This window comes from Gymnoscopelus microlampas (genome assembly GCF_963454915.1).
Source record: "Gymnoscopelus microlampas genome assembly, chromosome: 19".
NCBI lineage: Eukaryota > Metazoa > Chordata > Actinopteri > Myctophiformes > Myctophidae > Gymnoscopelus > Gymnoscopelus microlampas.
Window position 1 is genome coordinate 1,540,422 of NC_139956.1, and position 8,491 is coordinate 1,548,912.

General features: G+C 39.0%; 1 protein-coding gene across 1 annotated transcript in view; it reads right to left on the reverse strand.

Moving 5' to 3' along the window:
* LOC311034802 (kinesin-like protein KIF1C) overlaps positions 1-5,628 on the reverse strand; it is a 75,931-nt gene extending 70,303 nt beyond the window's left edge. Inside the window, exon 1 of the mRNA XM_084042805.1 lies at positions 4,999-5,628. The gene's annotated coding sequence lies outside the window, so the exon portion shown is untranslated. The remainder of the gene's footprint in view (positions 1-4,998) is intronic.
* Positions 5,629-8,491: the final 2,863 nt, after the last annotated feature.

Below are 8,491 nucleotides of genomic sequence, written 5' to 3' on the forward strand. Positions count from 1 at the left end.
TTTTCATGTCAGGGACCCCTACATTGATATACATTTTGGAGCGGACCCCCATCTGAAAATGTTTTGTGCCAGGGACCCCCAGAAGCAAAGATTTGAGTTAAAAAATGTTCGCTTTAAAATATATCATATTCAAAGCTATGCACACCTTTTTCAAGATTTTTCAAAAATAGCCAAAGTATAAAATATGGATAAGGTGGTTACACAGGGTGATATGACTTCAAACCAGTCGATCACCGTTATTTCAAAATGTAGCCTTGATTATGACTGATGAACGATTATTATTTAGAAAACAAAAACCGTGAAAATAGACGATCTACAAGTGTGTGTTATCCTATTTAGCAAATAACCTTCGACTGTACTACCTGTCCTGTTAATAAAGTATTCCATCAATCAAGTACCGTATAATACAGAGCTCAAGGGCTTAATCAGACTATTCAATATATAGTTGATTATTTAAAATAAATCTATTATTTTTGTTGGTGTTGATTCCTATGTAATTGGTTATATATTGAAATGACTAGAGCAGTGGTTCTCAAACTTTTTCGTGCCAAGGACCCCCAAATAGACACTTATTAGCCCGCGGACCCCCATTTGAAAAGATAAGCCAGGGACCCCCCATAAGAGAAGATTTTTAGGGCTCTCTCTAGCAGTGATTTTCAACCATTTTAATTTCAAGGACCCTCAGTTTGACATGCATTAGGCTACAGACCCCCATTTAATGGCATGTATGTCTCTGGGACCCACATTCATATTGTAAAATCAATGTTAATGTAACTCTGAGAGTGTACAAATGAGGGTCCATTTGGTTCCATTTGTACACTCTCAGAGTTACAGACACATAAGGGTCCATTTGGTGCCTGTCCATCATTTAGCTGGGGACCCCCTGGAACCCCCTCAAGTACCCCTGGGGGTCCTCGGACCCCACTTTGAGAACCAATGGACTAGAGCCTACATGGGGCCAGCACAGATCAAAGTCGGTTATTGTTTCTAAATGTGGGTTTTGATACATTTTGAAACAATGTTTAGTTTTCACTTGTTGGTACACTTAAAATATGAAATAATTGTGAACACTGGCTATTGAGATGTTTTTTTGGCATAAATATTGAGGTATGGCTTGTTGTCCATAACAGTGCAGCCCCAGCCCAGGGTGTGCCCCCCCCCCCCAGTAGCACCTGGACCGTCATGTTTTCTGGAGGGGGGGGGGGGGGGGTTTGTCTGTGGGAAACCCTGCAGTGTTTGTTCAGTAACAGGCCTCTCCACGTGTCTCTCCGGTTCTTTAGTAAACACAACGTACATGTTCAGGTGGGACTCCTATTTCGTCCAATCAGGAGAGAGAACCTATTCACCAGTTTAATGTATTTTATTGTTCCAGTTCTAATGTTTGTTCTGCTCATTTCTTTGTGTCATCACTTACAATGTCACTTGTTTTAATCTGTATCCTGTATGAGTTCTCTATCCTATTCAAAAATAGCAGATCTACAAGCTCATAGGAGCTTGTAGATCTGCTATTTTTGAAAAATTGTGAAAATGTGTGCAAATCTTTGAATATATTGTTTTAAAGCGAACATTTTTAACTAAAATCTTTGCTTCTGGGGGTCCCTGGAACAAACTATTTTGAGATGGGGGTCGGCAGCCAAATACATGTCATTTTGGGGGTCCTTGACATGAAAAAGTGTGAGAACCACTGATATAGAAACATACGTTTTTCAGAAAACTGTTAGGATTTAGAAGTGAATGGGAACCTCAGGCCTTAATGGGTTAATGTACAACATTGTTTTCTTACTCTACAGTATTTTATCTTTTGGCTGATGAAGACCTAGAACAGGTTTCCTGCGGTCAGGAAACTCCTGGAAATATTTTGAAATGATAAAGACAGTTTTCCCAGGCCTGGAAAAGTTTTGGAATTAATCAAATACTTTTGGAAAATGTTTGGATTTAATTTACATAGTTTTTGGCTATTGATTTTGTTCATTAAAAAAAAAAAATGTCCCAAAACACGTCTAGCATTACGTGAAATACATGTGGCCTAATGTCTACAGGACGCCACGTGACAAAAATAATAGATCTACAAGCTATAGCAACAGGAGCCCAATGGACGTACCTTTTAGACAAAGTGTTTAACTGTACTTGTGCTGTTTTTACATTTCTGTCTAATACAATATTCAATCAATCAAAAGGCGTTGCACCGTGTACGTTGTTAGCTTGTAGATCTGTTATTTGTTGTCATGTGTGAGGCCTTCTCTGGAGTGTGTCGTGGTGTATATAGATCAGGTTCTCAAACATCTTTGGCTCAGGGCATCCCTAGGCCTGTCACAATCATTACAGAATCGTCTAATCGCAATTATTTTTGCATAATCGTCATAATCAATTCCATGTTAAAAAATGTCATATTTTTAAAAAATGTCAAGAATTGTAGCAATAGCAGATCTATAAGCTCAAAACGCGTCGCATCGCAGACTATTCTATTCTATATATCTATAAGCATCTATTGGGTTTATAGATTGGCTATTTCCACTACTAATGTTTATTTTTAAGTATAAAGTAAGTAAATATGTGTTATTTGTCATATGTATCCTGTGCAACTTTTGTTTACCAAAGCTTTTAGCCAAACAGAAATGTATTTTTTATTCAAAAGTTCCATTCATTTTCAACGACAGAAACACAATTAAATCGTTGATCACAATTATTTGAGTGATAATTAATCAACTTAAATGTGTAATGGTGACAGAGCTAGGCACCCCTGTAAATAATATTTTCAGGTACGTTACATTGAATTACAGTTACTTTGTAGCACCTTAATAATGTTTGTCATATTATGGTACGTAAATATTTCTCAAATACAGCATGTCACAAAAGAACTTGAGAGAATATCTGTTTCCATTATAGGACAGATTGAAAACAACTTTATACTTGACATTTAACCACTTGAACCCCATTATCTCTATTCTGGGGGGGGGCGAACATTCGCCAAAAATAGCAGATCTACAAGCTCACAACGTGTCGCAATATTGTACTGTCCATCAGGGTTTCCCAAAATGGGTGCCCACGGCACCCAAGGGTGCTGTGATGCAAGTCCAGGGGTGCCACTGGATGCTTAGACCACCGAAGTCTGATGTAATTTACACATCCTAGGTTTGTCTACCGGGTTCGTGGTTTTCCACCCCCATTCTGAATCCCCATAGACGTGTTTAATATCGCGTCAAATAAGAACTGTGTTCCAAAAATAAACAAATGACCCCGGTGGTTTGACTCTTATGGATATGAAGCATCAACTGACGGTGAGAAAACGATAATGTTACTTCCGACGAATTAGTTAAAACTTCTCCAGAAACAGACTGTATGAAATATAAGTGACTGACTATCATAAACGATACAGAACCACCTCCCTGACAATATCACAGAGACAGTTTGTTTATTTTTGGAACACAATTCTTATATGAGACGATTCTATGATGACACAATGTTATTCTCCATAGAGAAATGACTTTACAAACCAGGGGATGAACGAGTGACGTCAGGAATCCTGTACTCTATAGTATAATCAACCAAAATAGCTGATCTACAAGCTTGTTGTGAGCTTGTAGATCGGCTATTTTTGGCGAAGAGATTTGGTGTAGATTGAAAAACAACGCACCAAGTATAGAGGGTCTAAGTGGTTAAACTGAAGTGATATATTGATAAATTCCAAATATTATCAAAGTATCCTGTAGCACCCCTGGACTTGCATCACGGCACCCTGGGGTGCTACAGCACCCACTGAGAGAAACCCTGGTATAGATACATGCTGGTGTAAGAGACAGGATATGATCACTACTAGGTCTGGAAATGTGGTAAAAAATACTTTGGAAAAGTTATGGGAAAGTTTGGAAAATGAATATTGTTACAAATGTTTGTGAACCCTGACCGTCCAAACGTTGAACCAATGAATAAAATAGATTTTTGAGAGCATTAAAGCAGTGTGCGGATGTCTTAAAGGAGAATTTTGGACTAAGTTTTTCTTACCTTTTCTATGATGTTATGATATCTTAGGATGAATGGTACAGTTGAAAAATGTCATAACTCCATCCCGGCTCCTTCACAGCTTAAACCGTGCGCGGATAGGCCTTGCGTTAGATCGCATATTTTAATAGCTTTTTCTTCTCCCCCCCCAAAAAAGCTATTAAAATACGCGATCTAACACAAGGCCTATTGGCGCACGTTTTAAGCTGTGGTGGACCCGGGATGGAGTTATGACATTTTTCTACTGTACCATTCATCCTAAGATATCATAACGTCATAGAAAAGGTAAGAAAAACTTAGTCCAAAATTCTCCTTTAACTTCTTCTTATTGATACAGTAAATAGGCCTGTCACGATTATCACATAGTCGCCTAATCTCCATTAATTGAGATAATCACAATCATTTTGCATAATCGTCAAAATCATTTTCATGTTGAAACATGTTCACACACTTTACAAAAATAGCATAAATTGTAGATTTACAAACTTTTTTTTAAGTATAAAATGATGCCAAATGTCAGTCATTTCTTTATATATTTCAGTTATTAATCATAAATATCATAACTGTGTGCAATTTTTCATTATGAAGCGTAAAAGGCAAACATAAATTAAATAAAATTCACACAATTAAATCATTAATCGCAATTATTTGTGACAATTAATGGTTAAACTTAAATATAATGTTTACAACCATAACAGTAAACACTATGTTCTATAACATCATGTTCTATAAGAATGTTTACATATGATAACCGGTGTATGACGTCACATGTTGAGCTGCTGTCACAACGCATCATCTACCTATACCTATAACGTCCTATGACGTCATGGCATGACGTCATAACACCTTTATTGTAGCCAATCACCTGTTTGAACTTATCATAGCGTTATGATGACGTCAGACTGCCTTCATTTAACTCCATCACGTGTATCTAAATGCTGTGTGTGTGTGTGTGTGTGTGTGTGTGTGTGTGTGTGTGTGTGTGTGTGTCTGTCTTACCGGAGTGGCAGTGTGTGTGTGTAGTGTGTAGTCTCGTGGTGTGTGTCTCAGCACGCGCCGCTGGCTCCGGGTTTAGACTCCCATCATGTCCGGTTCACACGCAAAAAAACAAAAAAAAAGACACAACACACACACATTAAAAACACACACCGTGTGTGTGTTTATGTGACGGAGTAAGGTGACGGACGGTGTCAGCCTCCGTCACATAAAAAAAAGTTTGATTAAAACTTAGGGGAAAAAAATAAAAACTACCGTCAGAGTTAAAGGAGTAAACCGGTAATTTAAGGAATTCCTTTGGTGTGTTTGTTACATCCATAAAGTAACGCTTATTCGGTTGGTTTACGGTTTGTTCGGTCGGTTGTTCGGTCGGTCGGTCAGTTCGGACACAGCGCTGGAATCACGGCAGGAAAAAGGTTCTATTTGTGTCTGTGTGTCCGTCGTTCTTCTGTCCGTCGTTGTTTGTGTCTCAGGTTGTTGTTTAATAACAGAACAACAGACTCTGTAGTTTACACAGTCAGTTGTTGTTGTTGTTGTTGTTGTTGTTTTGGAGGAAAAGTGACAAAAAAAGAGCAAGTAAAAAGAAAAGAAAAGAAAAGAAAAGAATGGAGAGGGAGAGAGGGCTGGCCCCGGTGGCCGGGCTGCTGGGTGGCTGTGCGCGTGCGTGTGACGTACAACGTGTGTGTGTGTGTGTGTGTGTGTGGGGGGAGTGTGCGCGCAGCGCGCGGCCCCGCGACGGAGAGAGAGAGCGTGCCTCACTGACCCCTCCTCCTCTCCTCTCCTCTGCTCTCCTCTCTCCTCCTCGCGAGGTGATGGAACTCTCGCGAGACGTCCCCACACACACGCCGTTATTTAAAGTGACAGTATTATAGTGGCTTAGCCGTGGTTATGGCGCAACTTGTTCCTGGTGTTTGCACTTTCTCTATTTACACCCCGTACATCTACATAAAGATTCATATTTCAAATATAAAGTGCTGATCTCACGGCCATGGATGTTACAAGTTCAAAAGCGTGTGTTCAAGTATCCGTATCTTCCGTATTGTTCAATAAAAAGCATTTTAATCCGATCGGTGGCCATTTTCTCATAGAGTTATAATGTATCAGAGTGCAGTACACCTCCAAAACCGATAGGGTCGTGTAGTTGAAAGCATGAAGGAAATGTTGAGAAAATGGCCACCGATCGGATTAGAATGTTTTTTATTGAACAATACTGAAGATACGGGTACTTAGACCCAAGCGTTTTAACTTGTTATATTTGTGACCGTGGGGTCAGCACTTTATATTTGAAATAATGAACGTTAATGTAGATGTACAGGTTGTAAATGGAGAAAGTGCCAAAACGAGGTACAAGTTGTGCCATGACTGTAATGATATGACAGTCAATAGTGAGTGACTGTACTTTTACAGTCGGTTGTCAGGGGGCCCTTGGGGGTCCAGCAAAATCTAGCCTTGTTCCCAGTGGTGGAAGAAGTACTCAATGTTTTTACTTACGTAAAAGTAGCAATACTGCAATGTAGAAATACTCTGTTACAAGGAAAATGGAAACAAGCCAGTGGCTTTCTTGTTTTTTTTTTTATTCCTATTATAGCTGACCTTGTATTGAACTGTACTTTCATGTGCTTTTTTTCTGCAAACTTCTAATAAAGTATTCAATCAATCAAGTAGAACTAAGTCCCTTATTCAAAATGTTTGAGTAAAAGTGCCTTGGATAAAGGTGCTCCACCATTCAGACAGACACACCCCATCTGCCTGTCTGTCTGCCTCAGGAAAGGCCCCTGGGTGAATTCTCTTTTAGGGCCCCCCACCATAACCCCACCCTACCCAGACAGACAGGTAGGACGGACAGACAGACAGACAGACAGACAGACAGACAGACAGACAGACAGACAGACAGCTGGGCTCATAGATAGAGTTAAACACACTATACTGGAGTTGTATGTGTTGTTGGTACAAATTAATAAATTACATTGAATTAAATAAATATCACAATTATAAATGACAGTATAGAACCTACACTGTTTACTATATTATATATGTTTATATTCCAGTAAATTGTCCAGGGGCCGTGAGACCCCTGATGTCTCCTATTGTCTTCTTACTGCATGTCACCTGACACACCTACCCCACCCATATGTGTGTGCGTGTGTGTGTGTGTGTGTGTGTGTGTGTGTGTGTGTGTGTGTGTGTGTGTGTGTGCACGCGCGCGTGTGTTGGAGGGGGTGTTCAGGATACCAGGTGTTTCCTCACACATTCGCTCTCTTTCTCTTTCACACACACACACACACACACACACACACACACACACACACACACACACACACACACACACACACACACACACAGAGACAGAGTTTTATACAGAGTGACTCGAAAATTCTTTCAAAAGTTTTACATCAACATGTATAAATAACTATTTCTAACAGCAAATTAACATTTTTTTTTAACGTTTATGGTTTAGTTAGAAAGTTACTATGTGACACAGCTCTGTTCACACAGTTATTTATTTATTCCATTTTAATACATTTCAGTTCAGAGAGAGTAGATGTCACTGATCTAGGGTCTGATCACTGAAGGGACATTCAGAAATGATTCTAACCCAGTGAGTCACGGTGCCACTGCCCCCTCTAGTGGACACTATGGCACATTGCAGGTTGCTAAAGCTCCACATTAAAGGAGGAGTTCACCCAAAAAATGACTTATTTTCTATCAATTGCAAACCCTATGAAGCCTTGAATCCATGGATTCTTTTTTGTTTTTGTCGCATTCCTAAGCTAATAATTTGATTCCCGTCTCCTACCGGCTAATATATCCGGTAGGAGACACAAAGTAGATTATTTGTGTCTCCTACTGGAAATACCACACGGTCATCAAATTATTGTCTTAGGAATGCCACAAAAACAATTGATAGAAAATAAGTCATTTTTTTGGGTGAGCTCCTCCTTTAATAGCTAAAAGAATAGATTCCGAGGGCACTCATACATCATACATACACACTGGTTTAAAGCTCCCAAAAACTTATTTTAATGTAATATTTATTTTTATTTTATTTTTCCCTGGCAACACAGGACCACAATGCAACAAGTACCCAGGATTTTTCTGTGTTATCCTTTTATCCTAAATGTACCACCGTTCTGTTTACTGTACATTTATGACTAATAAAGTATTCAATCAATCAATCAAAGACCAGGCTGGAGAAAACAATAAAATAAAATGTACTTCTGTCAGAACAACTAAAACATCTACTTTATTAGGAAAATAAACTGTAAGAAAAGGCTAAGACTAAGGAATATAAAATCAATAAAAAGTCTGTCAGACTCACACAGGGAGTTCAGTGAAATAACATTGGAGCCTATGAGAGCCGGCTGGACAGCTTATGAACAAACACTATATATATATAGAATACATTGGAGTCTATGAGAGCAATGGTGGAACAAACACTATTTCTGAACGATTGAGACCTTTATAAAATACACGGCTCAGGAAAATAAAATAAGAC